Raw genomic sequence first — 26546 nt, 5'->3', positions numbered from 1 at the left:
GCCAGGTTACTCCCCTTTGTCCCAATAGAAAGGCTTCATCAGAAATTATTCTGATGAGAATGAGGTCCCGACCTGAATATCGCTTGATGCCAAGATATTGACGCCACCTTCTTCTAAACTTGTTCGAGACAGTTTCTTGTTGGTCATGACCATGACTGTGTTCTTGCAAATATACTAGTTCTCTATAATCTTTTTTGAGATGTAGACTCAAATTTGGATGAGATGTTTTATTGAACACAAGATCAAGGCTCAGCCAGAAAGCCAAGCCTGCCAAAAATAGATAGAACTCAACAGTGTTCCTCTCCACGGAAGTCTTTAGTAAAAGGCGAAAGACTTGTACGATTTGAAGAGAAACCCGAGTATACAGCCTCATCATCAAGGGCAGGATAGGACACACTGCATCGTCCACTACACTCATGGTGAGCCTGAACGGTCTGGTCAAATACTGGGCCAGGTTACTCCCCTTTGTCCCAATAGAAAGGCCTCATCAGAAATGATTCTGATGAGAATGAGGTCCCGACCTGAATATTGCTTGATGCCAAGATATTGACGCCACCTTCTCCTAAACTTGTTCGAGACAGTTTCTTGTTGGTCATGACCATGGCTGCATTCTTTCAAATACACTAGTATTCTGTAATCTGTTTTGAGAAGTAGACTCAAATTTGGATGAGGTGTTTTATTGGACACAAGATCAAGGCTCAGCCACAAAGCCAAGCCTGCCAAAAATAGATAGAACTCAATAGTGTTCCTCTCCACGGAAGTCTTTAGTAAAAGGCGAAAGACTTGTACGATTTGAAGAGAAACCCGAGTATACAGCCTCATCATCAAGGGCAGGATAGGACACACCGCATCGTCCACTACACTCATGGTGAGCCTGAAGGGTCTGGTCAAATACTGGGCCAGGTTACTCCCCTTTGTCCCAATAGAAAGGATGCATCAGAAATGATTCTGATGAGAATGAGGTCCCGACCTGAATATCGCTTGATGCCAAGATATTTTTGGCAAGAAATTGACGCCACCTTCTGCTAAACTTTTTCGAGATGTTTTCTTGTTGTTCGTGACTTTGGCTGCACTCATGCATATACACTAGTTTTCTATAATCTGTTTTAAGATGTAGACTCAAATTTGGATGAGGTGTTTTATTGGACACAAGATCAAGGCTCAGCCACAAAGCCAAGCCTGCTAAAAATAGATAGAACTCAATAGTGTTCCTCTCCACGGAAGTCTTTAGTAAAAGGCGAAAGACTTGTACGATTTGAAGAGAAACCCGAGTATACAGCCTGATCATCAAGGGCAGGATAGGACACACCGCATCGTCCACTACACTCATGGTGAGCCTGACCTTTCTGGTCAAATACTGGGCCAGGTTACTCCCCTTTGTCCCAATAGAAAGGATGCATCAGAAATGATTCTGATGAGAATGAGGTCCCGACCTGAATATCGCTTGATGCCAAGATACTTTTGGCAAGATATTGACGCCACCTTCTGCTAAACTTTTTCGAGATGTTTTCTTGTTGTTCGTGACTTTGGCTGCATTCATGCATGTACACTAGTTTTCTGTAATCTTTTTTGAGAAGAAGACTCAAATTTGGATGAGGTGTTTTATTGGACATAAGATCAAGGCTCAGCCACAATACCAAGCCTGCCAAAAATCGATAGAACTCAATAGTGTTCCTCTCCACGGAAGTCTTTAGTAAAAGGCGAAAGACTTGTACGATTTGAAGAGAAACCCGAGTATACAGCCTGATCATCAAGGGCAGGATAGGACACACCGCATCGTCCACTACACTCATGGTGAGCCTGACCTGTCTGGTCAAATACTGGGCCAGGTTACTCCCCTTTGTCCCAATGGAAAGGCTTCATCAGAAATGATTCTGATGAGAATGAGGTCCTGACCTGAATATCGCTTGATGCCAAGATATTGAAGCCACCATCTACTGAACATGCTCGAGACAGTTTCTTGTTTGTCATTACATGGCTGCATTCTTTCAAATACACTAGTATTCTGTAATCTGTTTTGAGAAGTAGACTCAAATTTGGATGAGGTGTTTTATTGGACACAAGATCAAGGCTCAGCCACAAAGCCAAGCCTGCCAAAAATATATAGAACTCAATAGTGTTCCTCTCCACGGAAGTCTTTAGTAAAAGGCGAAAGACTTGTACGATTTGAAGAGAAACCCGAGTATACAGCCTGATCATCAAGGGCAGGATAGGAAACACCGCATCGTCCACTACACTCATGGTGAGCCTGACCTTTCTGGTCAAATACTGGGCCAGGTTACTCCCCTTTGTCCCAATAGAAAGGATGCATCAGAAATGATTCTGATGAGAATGAGGTCCCGACCTGAATATCGCTTGATGCCAAGATACTTTTGGCAAGAAATTGACGCCACCTTCTGCTAAACTTTTTCGAGATGTTTTCTTGTTGTTCGTGACTTTGGCTGCACTCATGCATATACACTAGTTTTCTATAATCTGTTTTAAGATGTAGACTCAAATTTGGATGAGGTGTTTTATTGGACACAAGATCAAGGCTCAGCCACAAAGCCAAGCCTGCCAAAAATAGATAGAACTCAACAGTGTTCCTCTCCACGGAAGTCTTTAGTAAAAGGCGAAAGACTTGTACGATTTGAAGAGAAACCCGAGTATACAGCCTGATCATCAAGGGCAGGATAGGACACACCGCATCGTCCACTACACTCATGGTGAGCCTGAACGGTCTGGTCCAATACTGGGCCAGATTACTCCCCTTTGTCCCAATAGAAAGGATGCATCAGAAATGATTCTGATGAGAATGAGGTCCCGACCTGAATATCGCTTGATGCCAAGAAATTTTTGGCAAGAAATTGACGCCACCTTCTGCTAAACTTTTTCGAGATGTTTTCTTGTTGTTCGTGACTTTGGCTGCACTCATGCATATACACTAGTTTTCTATAATCTGTTTTAAGATGTAGACTCAAATTTGGATGAGGTGTTTTATTGGACACAAGATCAAGGCTCAGCCACAAAGCCAAGCCTGCCAAAAATAGATAGAACTCAATAGTGTTCCTCTCCACGGAAGTCTTTAGTAAAAGGCGAAAGACTTGTACGATTTGAAGAGAAACCCGAGTATACAGCCTGATCATCAAGGGCAGGATAGGACACACCGCATCGTCCACTACACTCATGGTGAGCCTGACCTGTCTGGTCAAATACTGGGCCAGGTTACTCCCCTTTGTCCCAATGGAAAGGCTTCATCAGAAATGATTCTGATGAGAATGAGGTCCTGACCTGAATATCGCTTGATGCCAAGATATTGAAGCCACCATCTACTGAACATGCTCGAGACAGTTTCTTGTTTGTCATTACATGGCTGCATTCTTTCAAATACACTAGTATTCTGTAATCTGTTTTGAGAAGTAGACTCAAATTTGGATGAGGTGTTTTATTGGACACAAGATCAAGGCTCAGCCACAAAGCCAAGCCTGCCAAAAATAGATAGAACTCAACAGTGTTCCTCTCCACGGAAGTCTTTAGTAAAAGGCGAAAGACTTGTACGATTTGAAGAGAAACCCGAGTATACAGCCTGATCATCAAGGGCAGGATAGGACACACCGCATCGTCCACTACACTCATGGTGAGCCTGAACGGTCTGGTCCAATACTGGGCCAGATTACTCCCCTTTGTCCCAATAGAAAGGATGCATCAGAAATGATTCTGATGAGAATGAGGTCCCGACCTGAATATCGCTTGATGCCAAGATATTGACGCCACCTTCTCCTAAACTTGTTCGAGACAGTTTCTTGTTGGTCATGACCATGACTGTGTTCTTGCAAATATACTAGTTTTCTATAATCTTTTTTGAGATGTAGACTCAAATTTGGATGAGATGTTTTCTTGGACACAAGATCAAGGCTCAGCCACAAAGCCAAGCCTGCCAAAAATAGATAGAACTCAATAGTGTTCCTCTCCACGGAAGTCTTTAGTAAAAGGCGAAAGACTTGTACGATTTGAAGAGAAACCCGAGTATACAGCCTCATCATCAAGGGCAGGATAGGACACACCGCATCGTCCACTACACTCATGGTGAGCCTGACCTGTCTGGTCAAATACTGGGCCAGGTTACTCCCCTTTGTCCCAATAGAAAGGCTTCATCAGAAATGATTCTGATGAGAATGAGGTCCCGACCTGAATATCGCTTGATGCCAAGATATTGACGCCACCTTCTTCTAAACTTGTTCGAGACAGTTTCTTGTTGGTCATGACCATGACTGTGTTCTTGCAAATATACTAGTTCTCTATAATCTTTTTTGAGATGTAGACTCAAATTTGGATGAGATGTTTTATTGGACACAAGATCAAGGCTCAGCCAGAAAGCCAAGCCTGCCAAAAATAGATAGAACTCAACAGTGTTCCTCTCCACGGAAGTCTTTAGTAAAAGGCGAAAGACTTGTACGATTTGAAGAGAAACCCGAGTATACAGCCTCATCATCAAGGGCAGGATAGGACACACTGCATCGTCCACTACACTCATGGTGAGCCTGAACGGTCTGGTCAAATACTGGGCCAGGTTACTCCCCTTTGTCCCAATAGAAAGGCCTCATCAGAAATGATTCTGATGAGAATGAGGTCCCGACCTGAATATTGCTTGATGCCAAGATATTGACGCCACCTTCTCCTAAACTTGTTCGAGACAGTTTCTTGTTGGTCATGACCATGGCTGCATTCTTTCAAACACACTAGTATTCTGTAATCTGTTTTGAGAAGTAGACTCAAATTTGGATGAGGTGTTTTATTGGACACAAGATCAAGGCTCAGCCACAAAGCCAAGCCTGCCAAAAATAGATAGAACTCAATAGTGTTCCTCTCCACGGAAGTCTTTAGTAAAAGGCAAAAGACTTGTACGATTTGAAGAGAAACCCGAGTATACAGCCTCATCATCAAGGGCAGGATAGGACACACCGCATCGTCCACTACACTCATGGTGAGCCTGAAGGGTCTGGTCAAATACTGGGCCAGGTTACTCCCCTTTGTCCCAATAGAAAGGATGCATCAGAAATGATTCTGATGAGAATGAGGTCCCGACCTGAATATCGCTTGATGCCAAGAAATTTTTGGCAAGAAATTGACGCCACCTTCTGCTAAACTTTTTCGAGATGTTTTCTTGTTGTTCGTGACTTTGGCTGCACTCATGCATATACACTAGTTTTCTATAATCTGTTTTAAGATGTAGACTCAAATTTGGATGAGGTGTTTTATTGGACACAAGATCAAGGCTCAGCCACAAAGCCAAGCCTGCCAAAAATAGATAGAACTCAATAGTGTTCCTCTCCACGGAAGTCTTTAGTAAAAGGCGAAAGACTTGTACGATTTGAAGAGAAACCCGAGTATACAGCCTGATCATCAAGGGCAGGATAGGACACACCGCATCGTCCACTACACTCATGGTGAGCCTGACCTGTCTGGTCAAATACTGGGCCAGGTTACTCCCCTTTGTCCCAATAGAAAGGATGCATCAGAAAAGATTCTGATGAGAATGAGGTCCCGACCTCAATATCGCTTGATGCCAAGATACTTTTGGCAAGATATTGACGCCACCTTCTGCTAAACTTTTTCGAGATGTTTTCTTGTTGTTCGTGACTATGGCTGCATTCATGCATATACATTAGTTTTCTGTAATCTGTTTTGAGATGTAGACTCAAATTTGGATGAGGTGTTTTATTGGACACAAGATCAAGGCTCAGCCACAAAGCCAAGCCGGCCAAAAATAGATAGAACTCAATAGTGTTCCTCTCCACGGAAGTCTTTAGTAAAAGGCGAAAGACTTGTACGATTTGAAGAGAAACCCGAGTATACAGCCTGATCACCAAGGGCAGGATAGGACACACCGCATCGTCCACTACACTCATGGTGAGCCTGACCTGTCTGGTCAAATACTGGGCCAGGTTACTCCCCTTTGTCCAAATAGACAGGACGTATCAGAAATGATTCTGATGAGAATGAGGTCCCGACCTGAATATCGCTTGATGCCAAGATATTTTTGGCAAGTTAATGACGCCACCTTCTGCTGAACTTGTTTGAGACAGTTTCTTGTTGGTCATGACCATGACTGTGTTCTTGCAAATATACTAGTTTTCTATAATCTTTTATGAGACGCAGACTCAAATTTGGATGAGGTGTTTTATTGGACACAAGATCAAGGCTCAGCCACAAAGCCAAGCCTGCCAAAAATAGATAGAACTCAATAGTGTTCCTCTCCACGGAAGTCTTTAGTAAAAGGCGAAAGACTTGTACGATTTGAAGAGAAACCCGAGTATACAGCCTGATCATCAAGGGCAGGATAGGACACAACGCATCGTCCACTACACTCATGGTGAGCCTGACCTGTCTGGTCAAATACTGGGCCAGGTTACTCCCATTTGTCCAAATAGACAGGACGTATCAGAAATGATTCTGATGAGAATGAGGTCCCGACCTGAATATCGCTTGATGCCAAGATTTTTTTGGCAAGAAATTGACGCCACCTTCTGCTAAACTTTTTCGAGATGTTTTCTTGTTGTTCGTGACTTTGCCTGCACTCATGCATATACACTAGTTTTCTGTAATCTGTTTTAAGATGTAGACTCAAATTTGGATGAGGTGTTTTATTGGACACAAGATCAAGGCTCAGCCACAAAGCCAAGCCTGCCAAAAATAGATAGAACTCAATAGTGTTCCTCTCCACGGAAGTCTTTAGTAAAAGGCGAAAGACTTGTACGATTTGAAGAGAAACCCGAGTATACAGCCTCATCATCAAGGGCAGGATAGGACACAACGCATCGTCCACTACACTCATGGTGAGCCTGACCTGTCTGGTCAAATACTGGGCCAGGTTACTCCCCTTTGTCCCAATAGAAAGGATGCATCAGAAATGATTCTGATGAGAATGAGGTCCCGACCTGAATATCGCTTGATGCCAAGATATTGACGCCACCATCTACTGAACATGTTCGAGACAGTTTCTTGTTTGTCATGACCATGACTGCGCTCTTTCAAACATACTAGTGTTCTGTAATCTGTTTTGAGATCGAGACTCAAATTTGGATGAGGTGTTTTATTGGACACAAGATCAAGGCTCAGCCACAAAGCCAAGCCTGCCAAAAATAGATAGAACTCAATAGTGTTCCTCTCCACGGAAGTCTTTAGTAAAAGGCGAAAGACTTGTACGATTTGAAGAGAAACCCAAGTATACAGCCTCATCATCAAGGGCAGGATAGGACACACCGCATCGTCCACTACACTCATGGTGAGCCTGACCTGTCTGGTCAAATACTGGGCCAGGTTACTCCCCTTTGTCCAAATAGACAGGACGTATCAGAAATGATTCTGATGAGAATGAGGTCCCAACCTGAATATCGCTTGATGCCAAGATATTTTTGGCAAGATAATGACGCCACCTTCTGCTGAACTTGTTCGAGACAGTTTCTTGTTGGTCATGACTTTGGCTGCATTCATGCATGTTCACTAGCTTTCTGTATTCTGTTTTCAGATGTAGACTCAAATTTGGATGAGGTGTTTTATTGGACACAAGATCAAGGCTCAGCCACAAAGCCAAGCCTGCCAATACTAGATAGAACTCAATACTGTTCCTCTCCACGGAAGTCTTTAGTAAAAGGCGAAAGACTTGTACGATTTGAAGAGAAACCCGAGTATACAGCCTCATCATCAAGGGCAGGATAGGACACAACGCATCGTCCACTACACTCATGGTGAGCCTGACCTGTCTGGTCAAATACTGGGCCAGGTTACTCCCCTTTGTCCAAATAGACAGGACGTATCAGAAATGATTCTGATGAGAATGAGGTCCCGACCTGAATATCGCTTGATGCCAAGATATTGACGCCACCTTCTACTGAACTTGTTCGAGACAGTTTCTTGTTGGTCATGACCATGGCTGCATTCTTTCAGATACACTAGTATTCTGTAATCTGTTTTGAGATCGAGACTCAAATTTGGATGAGGTGTTTTATTGGACACAAGATCAAGGCTCAGCCACAAAGCCAAGCCTGCCAAAAATAGATAGAACTCAATAGTGTTCCTCTCCACGGAAGTCTTTAGTAAAAGGCGAAAGACTTGTACGATTTGAAGAGAAACCCGAGTATACAGCCTCATCATCAAGGGCAGGATAGGACACACCGCATCGTCCACTACACTCATGGTGAGCCTGACCTGTCTGGTCAAATACTGGGCCAGGTTACTCCCCTTTGTCCAAATAGACAGGACGTATCAGAAATGATTCTGATGAGAATGAGGTCCCGACCTGAATATCGCTTGATGCCAAGATATTTTTGGCAAGAAATTGACGCCACCTTCTGCTAAACTTTTTCGAGATGTTTTCTTGTTGTTCGTGACTTTGGCTGCATTCATGCATATACACTAGTTTTCTGTAATCTGTTTTAAGATGTAGACTCAAATTTGGATGAGGTGTTTTGTTGGACACAAGATCAAGGCTCAGCCACAAAGCCAAGCCTGCCAAAAATAGATAGAACTCAATAGTGTTCCTCTCCACGGAAGTCTTTAGTAAAAGGCGAAAAACTTGTACGATTTGAAGAGAAACCCGAGTATACAGCCTCATCATCAAGGGCAGGATAGGACACAACGCATCGTCCACTACACTCATGGTGAGCCTGACCTGTCTGGTCAAATACTGGGCCAGGTTACTCCCCTTTGTCCCAATAGAAAGGATGCATCAGAAATGATTCTGATGAGAATGAGGTCCTGACCTGAATATCGCTTGATGCCAAGATATTGACGCCACCATCTACTGAACATGTTCGAGACAGTTTCTTGTTTGTCATGACCATGACTGCGCTCTTTCAAACATACTAGTGTTCTGTAATCTGTTTTGAGATCGAGACTCAAATTTGGATGAGGTGTTTTATTGGACACAAGATCAAGGCTCAGCCACAAAGCCAAGCCTGCCAAAAATAGATAGAACTCAATAGTGTTCCTCTCCACGGAAGTCTTTAGTAAAAGGCGAAAGACTTGTACGATTTGAAGAGAAACCCGAGTATACAGCCTGATCATCAAGGGCAGGATAGGACACACCGCATTGTCCACTACACTCATGGTGAGCCTGACCTGTCTGGTCAAATACTGGGCCAGGTTACTCCCCTTTGTCCAAATAGACAGGACGTATCAGAAATGATTCTGATGAGAATGAGGTCCCGACCTGAATATCGCTTGATGCCAAGATATTGACGCCACCTTCTACTGAACTTGTTCGAGACAGTTTCTTGTTGGTCATGACCATGGCTGCATTCTTTCAAATACACTAGTATTCTGTAATCTGTTTTGAGACGTAGACTCAAATCTGGATGAGGTGTTTTATTGGACACAAGATCAAGGCTCAGCCACAAAGCCAAGCCTGCCAAAAATAGATAGAACTCAATAGCGCTCCTCTCCACGGAAGTCTTTAGTAAAAGGCGAAAGACTTGTACGATTTGAAGAGAAACCCGAGTATACAGCCTCATCATCAAGGGCAGGATAGGACACACCGCATCGTCCACTACACTCATGGTGAGCCTGACCTGTCTGGTCAAATACTGGGCCAGGTTACTCCCCTTTGTCCCAATAGAAAGGATGCATCAGAAATGATTCTGATGAGAATGAGGTCCCGACCTGAATATCGCTTGATGCCAAGATATTTTTGGCAAGAAATTGACGCCACCTTCTGCTAAACTTTTTCGAGATGTTTTCTTGTTGTTCGTGACTTTGGCTGCATTCATGCATATACACTAGTTTTCTGTAATCTGTTTTAAGATGTAGACTCAAATTTGGATGAGGTGTTTTATTGGACACAAGATCAAGGCTCAGCCACAAAGCCAAGCCTGCCAAAAATAGATAGAACTCAATAGTGTTCCTCTCCACGGAAGTCTTTAGTAAAAGGCGAAAGACTTGTACGATTTGAAGAGAAACCCGAGTATACAGCCTGATCATCAAGGGCAGGATAGGACACAACGCATCGTCCACTACACTCATGGTGAGCCTGACCTGTCTGGTCAAATACTGGGCCAGGTTACTCCCCTTTGTCCAAATAGACAGGACGTATCAGAAATGACTCTGATGAGAATGAGGTCCCGACCTGAATATCGCTTGATGCCAAGATATTTTTGGCAAGAAATTGACGCCACCTTCTGCTAAACCTTTTCGAGATGTTTTCTTGTTGTTCGTGACTTCGGCTGCATTCATGCATATACACTAGTTTTCTGTAATCTGTTTTAAGATGTAGACTCAAATTTGGATGAGGTGTTTTATTGGACACAAGATCAAGGCTCAGCCACAAAGCCAAGCCTGCCAAAAATAGATAGAACTCAATAGTGTTCCTCTCCACGGAAGTCTTTAGTAAAAGGCGAAAGACTTGTACGATTTGAAGAGAAACCCGAGTATACAGCCTCATCATCAAGGGCAGGATAGGACACAACGCATCGTCCACTACACTCATGGTGAGCCTGACCTGTCTGGTCAAATACTGGGCCAGGTTACTCCCCTTTGTCCCAATAGACAGGACGTATCAGAAATGATTCTGATGAGAATGAGGTCCCGACCTGAATATCGCTTGATGCCAAGATATTTTTGGCAAGATAATGACGCCACCTTCTGCTGAACTTGTTCGAGACAGTTTCTTGTTGGTCATGACTTTGGCTGCATTCATGCATGTTCACTAGCTTTCTGTGTTCTGTTTTCAGATGTAGACTCAAATTTGGACGAGGTGTTTTATTGGACACAAGATCAAGGCTCAGCCACAAAGCCAAGCCTGCCAAAAATAGATAGAACTCAATAGTGTTCCTCTCCACGGAAGTCTTTAGTAAAAGGCGAAAGACTTGTACGATTTGAAGAGAAACCCGAGTATACAGCCTGATCATCAAGGGCAGGATAGGACACAACGCATCGTCCACTACACTCATGGTGAGCCTGACCTGTCTGGTCAAATACTGGGCCAGGTTACTCCCCTTTGTCCAAATAGACAGGACGTATCAGAAATGACTCTGATGAGAATGAGGTCCCGACCTGAATATCGCTTGATGCCAAGATATTTTTGGCAAGAAATTGACGCCACCTTCTGCTAAACCTTTTCGAGATGTTTTCTTGTTGTTCGTGACTTCGGCTGCATTCATGCATATACACTAGTTTTCTGTAATCTGTTTTAAGATGTAGACTCAAATTTGGATGAGGTGTTTTATTGGACACAAGATCAAGGCTCAGCCACAAAGCCAAGCCTGCCAAAAATAGATAGAACTCAATAGTGTTCCTCTCCACGGAAGTCTTTAGTAAAAGGCGAAAGACTTGTACGATTTGAAGAGAAACCCGAGTATACAGCCTCATCATCAAGGGCAGGATAGGACACAACGCATCGTCCACTACACTCATGGTGAGCCTGACCTGTCTGGTCAAATACTGGGCCAGGTTACTCCCCTTTGTCCCAATAGACAGGACGTATCAGAAATGATTCTGATGAGAATGAGGTCCCGACCTGAATATCGCTTGATGCCAAGATATTGACGCCACCATCTACTGAACATGTTCGAGACAGTTTCTTGTTTGTCATGACCATGACTGCGCTCTTTCAAACATACTAGTGTTCTGTAATCTGTTTTGAGATCGAGACTCAAATTTGGATGAGGTGTTTTATTGGACACAAGATCAAGGCTCAGCCACAAAGCCAAGCCTGCCAAAAATATATAGAACTCAATAGTGTTCCTCTCCACGGAAGTCTTTAGTAAAAGGCGAAAGACTTGTACGATTTGAAGAGAAACCCGAGTATACAGCCTCCTCATCAAGGGCAGGATAGGACACAGCGCATCGTCCACTACACTCATGGTGAGCCTGACCTGTCTGGTCAAATACTGGGCCAGGTTACTCCCCTTTGTCCCAATAGACAGGACGTATCAGAAATGATGCCACCATTTTCGGCACAGTAGTACAGCCATTTCGACTTCATCATATCTATTATGGACTTTAAATTCATTCTTTTTTAAATGCACTCTGAGTACAAACATAACCACAGTCAGATTTTTCGTCATTGTCGACTGCACAGCTCCTACACCTTTTGAACATTGTGTTTTTTTATCATCACTTCAGTCTCCCAGCTGCTTCATTTCATTTATTGCTGCTAAAATATATTAAGAATACAGAATTACAATCATTAATAGTAACAGAGTGTAATTCTTCATTGGACCGGCAGATGGCAGCATTTATCAGTGTTGCTGCATACCTTTGCCTTGTATTCACAAACACTCTTAGAATCTCTCAGAGCTCCTAACTTTTAATAATCTTTTACTTAGAAAGCTTTTTGACCCCTTCTCAGGTCAGGGGGTGTAAAAAGGTGCAACATAAAATATCCAGCCATTACAAATCTCCAAAAACATACACAGTGACGTGTGAGAGAATTGAATGAAATACATTACTGTACAATGTGAAAAAAACACCACAATGATATTCAATACAGATGATTTTTTGACACCTTACCCGTTTCCAGTCTGGGTTTAGACACAATGATATACACATAAATAACATCTCTCATGACTACTTTGAACTTTTCTCACTCAACTTTTTGTTTGCTTTTACATTAATCTCATGGAGCCGCTCTTCTCTGGCTCCTCGGTTTTTGTTACCTTTTTTTTTTTTTTTTTTGGCGTCATATTTTCGGCCCATTTGGCTAACTGTGACCTGGACTCGGCCTCCGTGGACCCATTCTGAAGGAAACATCTGGACTGTTCGAGTGAGCACTCAGCCTGTCCTTGATGTTGCAATAAAACACACAAGTCTAAAATTAGACCCTGGCAAGTCTGATATTAGCTCACCTCCCAGATATGGACCAGAACACACCAAGAAAACAAAACACTGTGAGGTTTGCTCAATGAGTCAGCAGAGTTTTTCTGTCCTGAGACAAAGACAGCACCACCCCTTCATCACTGACTTCATCTGTGCATCAGGGAGTAGGGCAGAGGAGGAGACATGTATTAGCTTGGAAGATAGTGTCATCACTCATATTACTAACGGTGTATTTCTAACTTACAGAATATATGTACAGTACAGAGTTAATCAGGACCGACTACAAATCTGTGATATGTGGATTCACGAAAACAAGATCAGAGTAGAGAGATTGAGCAACAGTCGATATCTCATAAAATAATCACCTTATCCCTTACTGAGGTTTAGCTTGTCTTGTGAAACAGACAATTGTGTAATTGCATTCAGTGATACAGTTGTAGATGCACATACTTTTTACACATAGCTTTGGAGTTAGAGATATTAGCTGTCTCTGCCTGCTTTCCCTTTTCATGCTAAGCTAGGCTAACCAAACTCTATCGCTGTCATGATCTAAGTCCATCTGAATGTTTCACTCTCCAAATGACAAATGACTGATTATAGCATTTCAAAATGTGTTGAACTTTTTTCTTTAATCTCCTTTAAGCGGGGCTTTTCCACCTCTTCTCTTCAGAAATATTTTTCTCTTCTTCCCTTTTTTAAAAAAATGCCAGTCCTTTTTAAGACTGACTGGTCCCCGAAACTGCCACCAGACGGTCCATTTATAGAGAGAGAGAGAGAGAGAGAGAGAGAGAGAGGTGGAGGTCATTTGGTGTCGTGGGAACTGCTTTAGCAAACGCAACACACACACACGAACACACACACACACACAGAAACAAACAACACATAGCCCCACAACTGCTTTCAATTTTGGACTCAAGGTCAGTCAGTCCTCTCTCTCGCTCTCTCTCTCTCGCTCTCTCTCTCTGTCACTTCTCAGTGTCTCTCGCCCTCTTTTATCAAACATGCTTTGACGTATTGTTGTGATTTAAAAGTGCCACTGTGTTGTGATCAGAGCTACTTGTCTGTTAAGATGAGCTGGGTCAGTACTCACACTCTTTGTGCCTTTGTTGTAGAGAAAGGACAGTGGATAGAGTTGGAAATCAGGGAAAAAGAGAGAGAGTGGAGATTCGAACCCCGGGCCGCACGCATGGAGGACGACAGCCTGTGACTGTGATTTAATAACTACTACAGTAAAATGACATCATGACATTAATCTCTATGAACAGATATCTGAATGTAAATGCAGATCTGTCCTGCCGCCTGATTCCTGGACTGGACTTTGGGGTCCAGCACGGGTCCATAATGTGAAACCATCTTTAGACCGTCAACGTGTAAAAACAAGAGTTCAGAATTCTGGGATTAAAATTTTACACCATGAGAAGATAATTTATGCAGACAGGATTAAAATCACAGAACACAGCATGTGATATTAAAATATCACAGACTTAATGGGCGAGAGAGAGAGAGAGAGAGGGGAGGAAGGAATGGAGGGTGAGAGATAAGAGGAGAGAGAGAGAGAGAGTTTGTCACTGTGAGACGTTTTCTATAAAGAGCCTGAGAAATCTTAAACTGCTGAGATGGAAAATACTTCCATCATGATGCGTGTGTTTGGTGCGCCGTCGTCTGACCTCGTTGACCGTCTGAACGAAGCACGGAGAGACAAACCGAACGTCTCGCTCTGTGACCGACTCGTGTGACTCAAGCTTCACGATTCACGAGAGTGTGACTTATCAGACAGCTTTATAGTCCGTCTCCTTTTAAACACACACACAGCTACCTGGTTACCACGGCAACCTTTGAAACAGTAATGACAGGCCCAGGTGTTGCCGTGGTAGCGAGGTGTGAACTGGGTGAACCGTGAGCTGATTGGTCAGACGGGGTTAAAGATTTTCTCGCGTCCTTTAATCCGGCGCGAGCAGATTACAGAGCTGCAGTTTAACGATTTTAAAATGTCGGATGATCACAAAGCTAACAGCATTGTTAGCTAGCATGTTGTTGTTGTTTTGTTTTGGGGTTTTTTTAACAAAACAATGCGGCCGAATCAGCGTTTAACAAAATCCACCAGGTTTAAAATGTTTCTCGACGGCAGCTCAGAAGGTTTCTGATGAATCCCGTCCGTACGGGTTTCCATCGAACGTTTTCAAATATTTCATCAAATCTTCAAAAAAATCGTTAAAAGAGAAAACGTGACGAGACGCGTTGTCCACCGCTGTCCTCAGGCCGTCATTGGCTGCTGGTGTTCGAAACTTCTAATCTGATCAATTTCAAATAAAAAAACATTTATTTATTGATTGATTTCAGCCCGACGAGGATTTGTTTGATGATTCAGCACTTCGGTCGCCTCCTTCATGATTCATGATGTAAGAGCGTCTCCGTCATGAGAACTTTATGTTTTTGGGGGGGTGAAGGATATTTATGACTTTATAACGTGCACACACACACACACACACACACACACACACACACACGCAGACGTCTCAGTTTGAAATGAGAGGGGATTACTCTCAAGAGTCTGACTCAACAAAACGATGGAATCCATGGAGTGATTTTTCCTCATGACACACACACACACACACACACACACACACACACACACACACACACACACACACACACACACACACACACACACACACACACACACACACACACACACACACACACACACACACACACACACACACACACACACACACACACACACACAGCAGTTAACATACCTATGTTATAAGAACATTGCCAGGAAGCAGAGGTCCTGCTGACATGTCTGTGGGGGAGGTTCACTCTCTCACACACTCAGCACACACACATCATGTCAACTCCACGTGTGTGTGTGTGTGTGTGTGTGTGTGTGTGTGTGTGTGTGTGTGTGTGTGTGTGTGTGTTTGTTACTGATCTCATATGAAATTATTAGACATCATAAACAAGATGATTCAGGGACTTTTGTTCCGACTAAAATAAACCTGATCTTTAGCTCATTAGCATCATTTTGCTAAAATGATTTTAGTTTGTTTCTTAATTATAATTCTTGAAAAGTCTGGACATTATTTTGGGACTTGCACTTCTTTTACTCTCTCGTCGTCTTCTGACCACTCAAAGCACGACTCCCTTTTCTCGAGGGCTGTCTTACAAGGACAAGTGTGAAAACACACACACACACACACACACACACACAAAACATTACGTTTCTTGGCAGAGAAGGTCGGGGTCACTTCCTGTTGTCTTCCTGGTCGTCGACACGTTGGAGCGAAGGTCAAAGGTCAGGAGTGGACGCCCTCTGTGCTGTGGAAACAGACGAGATGGAGGGAAGAAGAAAAGTTCAAACATATCTTTGAGAGAAGTCAAAGTAACAAGACGGCCATATTTGTTTTTTTACTTTCCTGTTTATCAAAACTCAGCTTTGGAAATAAAATCAATAAAAAAACGTTCAACAAATTTGTGAAGTCTGAAAATCAGTCCGTCACGTTTTCGTGCTTCACCTCAGACAACACCCAGAATTATGTTGCTTCGTGGTGTCGAGGTTTCAGAGATCCAGTCCAGGTCCAGAGACCACAATACAACCAACATGTAGGTCACACACACACACACACACACACACACACACACGCATGTACACACACAAACCACAGCTGTAAGTGCTTTTTGGCTAAGATATGGAGAGATTAGGACAGAACAGCTCAGCCAAACCCACACACACACACACACACACACACACACACACACACACAGACACACACACTAGCTTTCACTCTCTCACACACATATACATGAACACACACACACGCACACACACACACACACACACACTGCAGGTCTGTAATCAGCAGCAGGGCTCTCCTCCTCCTCCTGCTAATTAAAGACCATAAAACAATTTTGAATTAATGATCACAATCTGCTGCTTTACCACCAAGACGGGGAAAACTCTTCAGGAACTTTGGGCCGACGTTAACGTGACTCTACAGACTTTCACTGTAACACTCAAACACCTGCGGAGAGCGACAGGTGAGCTGTCACGTGTGAGGGTTGTTGTGAAAATACCTTTCGCCTACACGGGGGGTCTTTCAAAGTCCGGGGGGCCCGGTGTCGTAAAAGAGGTGCGGGAATGGAACAAAAATAAAAATCCTCCAGTGTAATGATTTGAGACAGTGACATTTGTATATGTATTTGAAGATGTTATTAATAACTGCACTCAGAGCCAATCAGAACGGAGCAACAGCGACACGTATGAGTGAAAGTATAGGCTAACTTTACCACTATAAAAACTGGCAACCTTCCTCCGCCTGAAATAGAACATTTTTAAAACAGAAAAAGACCACCGCAGGCGACCAGGCCTGAACACGACCCAGCTGCAGAAGAGCCAGAACCACAGAACACCAACCTGGGCATCGAACACATGTCAGCGCGAGCCAGCACACATAAAGTCCGGCTTCACCACAGCGAGGAAGAACGACTGTGACGAGCCCGGAAGTGTCCTGTGCCTCGTCGTCCTCGAAGGTATTCACACGTTTCATCTACAGATGTCTGAACGGAGAACAACTTTTCCTGTTTTCTTATCCAAAGTAAAACACAAAGTTAAAAATCAGAATAAAGAATCAGAACCGAGAGTTTGGTACCGATTAGCTCAACACATTTGTCCTGGAGGTTTTGGTGCATTTTGACCATAAAACATGGGCGTAGTCTCAGTGATGTCATCCGTTGGTTTTTGAGGCCCATTCATGGCAAACTAACTGATGGTCGACCAGACAAAGAGGCAACAGTTAAAACAGCTAAAACACACCTGCCAGTCAGGTCAGATTAGCCACGCCCCCTTATGATGACAAACTTTTTTAGACTGAGGTGAAGGAAAATGTAAAGATGCTCTTTAAGGAGAGTCAGTCAGTAAAGTCTTCTTCTCTCAACACGTCCAGATTTTATAAGACACCTGCAGACTTTAACACCGTGTCTTCTTCCTGCTTTAAATAACACGCGCACGCACACACACACACACACACACACACACACACACACTCTGTCTCTGACATATTTACCACCATAAAACACTAACACACATATTTTCCCCTAGCTGATGACCTCTGACTTCCCCTGGTGTGTTTGCCTTTCTCTTACACACACACACACACACACACACACACACACACACACACACACACACACACACACACACACACACACACACACACACACACACACACACACACACACACACACACACACACACACACACACACACACACACACACACACACACACACACACACACACACACACACACACACACACACACACACACACACACACACACACACAGGTCTGGAGGTTTGGGCATGCCGTGCCGCTTTTCTGCCGTCAGGTTCTCAGATAGCCTGTAATGAGACGGCGTGCGGAGCCAAGATGGCCTCCACTGTGTCATTAGCAGTGGAAATGTGGTCGGTTATTAGAGATGGAATATCAATACGAGCCGCGGTGACTTCATGTCAGCTGATCGAGCACGCAGCGAGCAGCCGAAGACGACGGGTTGTTCTGAACCCAACAGGATCTGAAGGATGCCTCCAACTCCTGACGGCACGGATCGTCCTCAACGACACGACGTTTGTAAAACTCAGAACTTCACGTGTGCTGTAAATGTCTAAATGTGTACGTGCTTCTTATTCGGTACTGTCAGTGATTCTGTCCTTCTCTTGCACGGGTTCACAGCTCGGAACTCGGAGCTCGGAGCCACTGTGCGTGAGGAATCAAACCCGGGCTGTGCGCTCAGATGAGACGTGAGATGTGAAGTGCAAACTAACTGCTGGACCATGGAGGATTATGAAGCTCAGTTTTTGTTAAAGACAGATATGAATTCATTTTTAAGATGTGTTCAGAAGGTGGTGCCGTGGTGTCCGAGGGGGGGTTGACCCATGTGGATGTGGGTCTGGGTCGAACCTTGCCCCCCCTTCAGCCGTCCAATCCAACAACAGCCCTACAAATATCCACCAATGTGTTCAGACAGAAGCAAACGCTTCACGAGTCACAGAGCTGCCTTCAGGTTTTTAGGAGGTCACTCTTCGACTCTGACACTTTCCAGCAATACACTGATTTACATTATCCTGGAGTCTAACCAGAACCCGAACCCGTAACCATAAGCACCACCCTCCGAACCCGAACACGTAGCTCAACGTTAACTTAACCATACCCTGAACTTAAACCAAGTCTGAACCCTAACATTTAAGGATTTATGCCAGGAGCATATTTGAGTTTTTGTCTCCAAAGAATGACGGTGCTCAAGACGGTTTTTCTCCCCAAAAAGAGGAAGATGTGGGACACACACACACACACACACACACACACACACACACACACACACACACACACACACACACACACACACACACACACACACACACACACACACACACACACACACACACACACACACACACACACACACACACACACACACACACACACACACACACACACACACACACACACACAGTGCGTTGAGGAATGTCTGACTTTGGAATAATGCTGTCAGGGAAGGTGCCACCTCACCACTGTTTACCCTCAGCGTGTGTGTGTGTGTGTGAGCTTCTATATTTTTTAGTGTTCACACTTGCTTACATCTGCTTCTGTTTGTGTATGCATTCCAGCATTGTGTGTGTGTGTGTGTGTGTGTGTGTGTGTGTGTGTGTGTGTGTGTGTGTGTGTTTACCTCTGTTTGTCCAGTATAAAGCTCCGACTGGTGCAGACTGGTAAACTGGCCTCTCAGAAGGAACAGATGTGGCCAAGAATGTGTCTATTGTGTGTGTGTGTGTGTGTGTGTGTGTGTGTGTGTGTGTGTGTGTGTGTGTGTGTGAGTGTGTGTGTGTGTGTGTGGAGTATCCACTCTTGGAAAGATTGAAAAAACCAGTCTGATTCATTTATCTCTATCGACAGATATCTGCATGCAAGAGAGAGAGAGAGGCTCACTGCTTGAGAGACCCATCTGCTCGAAGCCTCAAGGCGTTTATATTTCCCAGCTTCCTGAACGCATCACCTTCAGGAAGCTGGGAAATGTAGGCGGCTTTTTAACGATTTGAGCCACTATCTTCAACGGGTTTTTTTTCTCCCCTACGGTTGCCATGACGACAGCCTCTGTTTACTGTCTGTTGTTGCTCATTAGTTTGTGTGTGTGTGTGTGTGTGTGTGTGTGTGTGTGTGTGTGTGTGTGTGCGTGTGTGTCATCCAGCAGCAGGTGTTACTTAGAGGTCCGGTAACACGTCAGTGAGTCGGAGAGCTGCTGACACACGGTGTGTCTGCAGCTGAACTTCCAGTCCAATCCAAAACGTTCCCGCCGTTTCCTTTCACATCGTCTCGACTTAACGACGAATGATGAACTCTCAAGCCGAGGCGTCCCTGACACCGCAGTGGGTGGAGTCAATCAGAGTAGGGAGGAGCTTGCAGGTTATTAAAGGGTCTTGTAGGGTCTGTTGGGGGCCCGAGGCAAGCCTTCATTAGGGGCCCCTCCAACCATCGTCCATCATTATTTACACAGCAATAATACACACAACACTAAGCAGGGCATTGAGAGTGAGTGTTGTCATTTGGGGCCCCATTAGGGAGGTTTCCTAATATCACTGCAATGCTGTGGTGTTTTAATGTCCTGCCGAGTTGCACTCATGAAAGTCTGAAGGCCCCTCTGCACATGAGAAGCTGGATCCAAAGGCTTCTGGGCGACATGTCCCCTCTTCCACGGCTCTAAACTTTGTGCTGTGAGAACCGAAGAAGCCTTTCGGAGGACTGAGAGTCTGACTCTTCTGCACATCCACCTCTTAAATCCCCTCTGAGGTTTGCTCACATGGTTTATGGGGACCTTTAATTCATTGGAGCCTAAATAAAGTTAATTAGTAACGCCTGTGTTTTAAAACTTAAGCTACTAACACCATCAACTCAAAGTATCACAGGGACATAAAGTTACAGAGATCAGCTTCATCTGCAGGATTACGAAAAACAAAAACTGGGTGAAACAGTTTCATAGAAAGTCTTTGTTCTCCTGTTAACAGCTGGACTGATGTCAGGAGTCTCTCTCTCTCTCTCTCTCTCTCTCTCTCTCTCTCTCTCTGAGGGTTTTTGGACCTCCCCCTCCTCCCTCCCTCCCTCCCTCTCTCTCTCTCTCTCTCTGCCTCAGCAGCAGACCGAGTCGAGCCGACTCTCGGAGCTCATCCCCAAACCACCGAATCTTTCACCGGGAGAGACTGGCTTCCTCACACTTTTCTTCGTCTTGTCTTCCCACTTTATCCTCTTTAAATCGGATTCACTCCGGATAGATGCTGGAAGGATTCTCGTTTTTTAAGCTTTTTTTTTTTTTCTCTCGGTGCGTAAAAGTTTGCTCAGTGGGTTAGTGGACTGAACTGGAGGACTGACAAGGAGACGTGTTTGGAAGTAAAGGGGGTAGCTTGGTGGGTTTTAAGAGAGGAGGTAAAGTGTCTGAAAGCTCGGCTTGTGTTTTGGTTCGATGTGTCCGGAGCGGCCGGTTAAAGAGCAGGAACACCGGGGACAGAGAGAGAGAGAGAGCTGAGATCAGCGGGGTCTGCAGGGACTCACCGGCTGCTGGACGTCCATGTCTCCGCTGCACACCGGCACCGAGGTATGCTCAGATCTTCAGATCCGTGTCCGCTTCTTTTTCACACAAATAAAACACGAAACGTTTGAGCTTCATTTGAATTTCTCTCCAATTGAAATCGGCTCAAAAAAAGTTGTAGTAACAAAAGCTTAATGGTGCAGATGTTTTTAATTACAATCTACAAGTAATCAGAACAACAACAAACAGCTGATGAGACGGAGAGAAAAACTCGCTGATCTTTTTATTTTTTTACATCACTTGAAAACTTCACGTGTCTTCATGTTTCATCTTCATTTTTTTATTATTATTTATAGACATACATGTATATCTGTACATGTTGTGTGAGGAGGTTCTTTGCACGCTGCAGTGATTTTTTTCTGTCAGCGTGATTCTCGTGGGTCGTATTAAAGATCAGATAAATGAAGTCCATTTAAACTACTTGTACTTGTTGATTATGTGACACAGTTCTTGCACACTTCATGTTGGACGTTTGTCATTGTACGTGCAGTCTAACCTGTCCATGCTAAGTTATTTTACATCTCCTTTTCCTTCCGTCTGGGGACTGTGGGATTGGAGTGAGGATTATATTTACTGATCCCATTCCTGACCTCGGTGACCTTTTCCTATAGAGACCCTAAACAAACACTTAAAAACCATCAGTGTTCCGTCCACTCACTGCTGCAGAGTGTAAGTGCAGCCTGAAGAGGGCGCTGTGAGGACCTTACAAAGTCTGTGTTTGAAACGACCAGAAGAGAGTTAAAAATTAACCTACAAATGAAAGTCAGACTTCTGGTGTTAAATCTGAGGATGTGCTTTTTTTTTTTACAAGTTGTTTGCTGCCCAAAGTTTAATTACACAACATCAATGATTAAAAAGCAGGAGCATCAACATCTTTATGGTTCAAAGCTTTCATTTATCATTTAAAGGCTTCTGAATATTGATCTTTATGTTCAGAGTAAACAGACAGTGTCTAAAGGGTTAATAATGGCTGAAGATGTGATCACTGCAGACACGTGTTTGTTTTATCTCTGCAGACTCTTGTCTGTGTTTTTACGCCTGCTTGTAATTCACACACTGACCACTAGGTGGAGTCTGATTGGTTTATCGTTGGTATAAAATCAAGGTGATTGGAGCCAGTGAATGAGTTTAATTTGAGTGTATAAGTTTGATGTTTTATTATGTTTTGACAACCAATGAGAAAAGGTAAAAACATATCGGCGTCTCGGACATGACGACCTTGTTGGACGAACTTCACCCGGAAGTTGGCGGTGAATTCTGGAGTTCAGACTTTGTGGATAACTTGGATAAGCTCCAGTATTCCTAAGTATTAATAAGTTTAGCTACTTTAACTTAAAAATGATGAACGGGAAGTTTTTTTTTTGCCGGCAGGAAAAACATTTTTAAAAATCCGAAGAACACAGAAAGTGACGACTAAAAGTAAAAGCAACAAAGAAAACCATCATCAGTCTGAGTTGTGTTGTGTGTAGCTGCTCTTGGTCAGTTTTTATGTGGTAAAGGTCAGAGGTCACTGATGCTGGAGGGAGAGAGGGGGAGATGTCATGAATCTGATCCTCCTCATCCTGTTTGCTCTCGCTGTCACTTTCTCTCTCACTCTCATCTTTCAAACGTGTTTGAAAAAACAAACTGAACACCAAAAAATGTTGATGTGGAGCGAGCGAGGGAGAAAGAGAGAGAGTGAGAGAGAGAGTGAGGGAGAGAGAGAGAGAGAGTGAGAGAGAGAGAGAGAGAGAGAGAGAGTGAGGGATAGAGAGAGAGAGAGAGAGAGAGTGAGGGAGAGAGAGAGAGAGACAGAGAGGGAGAGAGAGAGAGGGAGAGGGAGAGAGAGAGAGAGAGAGGGAGAGAGAGAGAGAGTGAGGGAGAGAGGGAGAGAGAGAGAGAGAGAGGGGGAGAGAGAGAGAGAGAGAGGGTGAGGGTGAGGGAGAGAGAGAGAGGGTGAGGGAGAGAGAGAGACCGTGTTTTCATGCTTGTGTGTGAGCATGTGTGTTTGTTTGCGTGTTCGTGCATGGGCTTGTGTGTGTGTGTGTGTGTGTGTGTGTGTGTGTGTGTGTGTGTGTGTGTGTGTGTTGATTAAAGTGCAATCGATAATGACATTAATTGATGGCTCTGAGGATGGAGCCCGAAAATCAGCATGAAAATGACACAAATCAGCAGCGGGTTGAACAAATTGGTACACATTGATTTAAGCTCCGCCTCCTTTAAAGTCCATGTTAAACTATGACGTCACGTCCAGGTGGCGTTGTGTGGCGGAGGGAGCCTGCTCTCCTGTGTCCTGACCTCGTCACTCTCACGAGGTGTGAAAATGACCTCACAGCTGTTCGTGTCACCTGCTTCTCCACACCTGTGTTTACCTCATTCCTCACGCCAGCTGCTTTCTGACCGCCTCGTCGGCGTCCCGCCTAGAGACCACTTTGGGGTCGACGTCTTGATCACGCCCCAGCAGTCGCGTGTGCGTCGTCGTCGTAGTTCGGATTAGGAGCTCAGAGTAGAGCCGCTGCTCCTCCTCCTCCTTTTACCTTCCCAGGAACAGAAACGTCTTCTTTCAGGGTTTGATATCGCCACGTCTCTCTGCCTGCTTCGACCTCTGACTCTGCGGCAGGGACTCAGAGGTCACAGGTTCGAGTCCCTTTAGTTTAAGGGCTGGAAAATCTTGTGTTTAATCGAGGTGTGTTTGTCTATTCTGGTCCTTTCATTACTGACGCGATGGATTACAGGTTCAGCGAATCCCTTCATTTTCTTTGACACTCGACATTTACTGTCTGAAGATTAAACAAAGTGACATTGATGTGTTTGACTAACACGACTCTGTGGAGACGTGACTCAACACGGTTGTGAGTTGTGCACAGTGGTGAAGGCGTCAGGTCACGGCGGTCTTCAGCTCCCCCCTGAGATCCCGGCCCGCTCCCCCATTATGGAGCTCAGATGTTTCCCGATCAGGTGCGCCCTCTTGTCAATCAGCAGACCCTTTGCAAACAGTTTGGGAGGGAATGATTTCACCCCAGGAGCCCTCAGCACTGGGAGTTGTAGTTTCCTGAATATTTCCTGGATATTACCAGTATAAAGAAATGAAAACCCAAAGATCTGCCTGTAACAGCTGTTACCTTCCTAACAGGATCCATGCACTTCCTGTATGTTCCTCTGAGTCTTCACACACAGGTGTGATGGATACACACAGTAATGCATGAGTCGTCTGTGGTGCACTGGACTGAAGCATGACTCCCAGTCGAGCTGCAGGGACACTCACAAACAAGGTCACATGCTGTGAACCTTCAAACTGTGTGTGTTCACATGTTCTGATTGACTCCACATGTATGTGAAGTTTAACAGTGTTTCTGAGAACACAAGAGGGCCGTCGAGCAGAAATCAAACGCACCCCAACCATCTCAAGTATTTTGGAAGCAGCTTTAATATTGAGCCCGAGCAGGATAATTATGGGATGTGGGCTGATTGTTCCCTCGACGACCACTGTTTGCCGTTTATAATAATTAGTTTGACAATTTTCTGTCATCTGAGGTCTGCTGTGTGTGTGTTTTTTTTCCTCCCGTCTGTGTGTGTGTGTGTGTGTTTGTGTGAGTCTGTGTGTGTGTGTGGATAAGGCGACGGATGTATACCGCAGTTTTTCCAACCTCAGGGCAACGTTGTAAACAACAAACACAAACACACACACACACACACACACACACACACACACAGACTCAACAATGCATGCTAACATACAATGCATCCAAACGAAAAGCTGCTCTGAGGATGTTATTCAGTGTAATGCAAATATTTGGATGCATGAGCGGCTCTCTGTCAACACACGCTCTTCTTATTACTGAGAGGAGAAGGTGAAATCACAGAGCTACTGAGGAGCTCAAAGTACGAGCTCCGAGGTCGTGGGTTTGAGTCATCCATCAAAACAACAACAAAATATGACGTAGAGGCTGGCGGGGAATCATGGGAGTGATCCTGTATTTGATCCTGTCTATAAACCCCTCTATTTCAGCCCTGCTCAGAACAGGCTGTTTCTGTGTCTGTAGCTTTAAATATGTAAATGAGCTGTGTCTGGCCACGCCCCCTCTCTGGAAGGGCTACCCTTGTAGTCTTCTTCTTTGGGCTTATTTGGATTTTCTTCAGCTCTGTGGAAACAAAGCTCCATGTGTTCATTGTGTTTAAAGTTCAGACCAGGTGTGTGCGGCGGGAGTAATACAGTAGCTTCAATTGTGTGTGTGTGTGTGTGTGTGTGTGTGTGTGTGTGTGTGTGTGTGTGTGTCTGTACATTCCCATCATGAATCACTGCTCCCACTCCCCGTCTCTCCTTCATTCAAGTTGCCCATAAAAACATTTTTTTTGCGTCTTGTCATTTAGTTTGCAACACACGCTAACCTCGCGTCGTGCTAATCACGTGTTATTAGTCACATGAAAGATAAAAATACACGCAGGGGATTTCCAAACACACACACACACACACACACACACACACACACACACACACACACACACTGGGTGGTTTCAGTCTTTTCACGGCAGAGGTTGATTACAATTTGAAAGTCACATTTCAAACATTTTTTTTAGGCTTTTACCTTTTTTTTTTTTTTTTTTGAGATATAAAAGAGGAGAGAGAGAGAGAGAGAGAGAGAGAGAGAGAGAGAGAGAGAGAGATCCACACGATAACCACGATAACCACGAGGTGACCAGCGCTCCTCCTCTAAACATGGTTTACACCGTGGGTTTGATTCTCTCTGTTTGTCCAGCACATGTTGAAAAGACGACTTTGACTTTTGAGAGGATGAAACCGAACACGCGGCGAGGGAACATTTAATCGCACTGTTGAATTATGACTCAGGAATATCAACAAAGACACGTTTGGGGAATCATTAACTGCGTCCGTTTCTTTTTATCGATGACGCCATGTTCCCTAACTAAAAACGGTTGTATTCTACTGAGCGTGCTCAGAAGTCAAAGTAACCTTGAAGAGTTGTCCTTTGTTCTGTTTTCCCTCGTTGACCCCGGAGGAATAAACTGAACGACAAACAATTGGAAACAGAAAAACTGCAGCTGCGAGGCGTCCGCATTTAGCCGCGTGCTAACAGACAGAGGTCAGAGTCTGTCATGTTTCGACTGTTACATCTTT

At 44.3% G+C, this 26546-nt stretch overlaps 1 long non-coding RNA gene across 1 annotated transcript; it reads right to left on the bottom strand.

The window, feature by feature from the left end:
* Positions 1-12034: 12034 nt before the first annotated feature.
* On the bottom strand, positions 12035-21444 carry LOC306830967. The gene is made up of 3 exons (XR_013780042.1): positions 21394-21444; positions 16016-16113; positions 12035-13531 (listed from the first exon to the last, which is right to left on the bottom strand). It is a non-coding gene; the product is annotated as an uncharacterized lncRNA (long non-coding RNA).
* Between the last annotated feature and the right edge of the window lie 5102 nt (positions 21445-26546).

Source organism: Symphodus melops (genome assembly GCF_947650265.1).
Source record: "Symphodus melops genome assembly, chromosome: 10".
NCBI classification, from domain to species: domain Eukaryota; kingdom Metazoa; phylum Chordata; class Actinopteri; order Labriformes; family Labridae; genus Symphodus; species Symphodus melops.
This window is presented reverse-complemented; position numbering and strand designations above follow the sequence as displayed.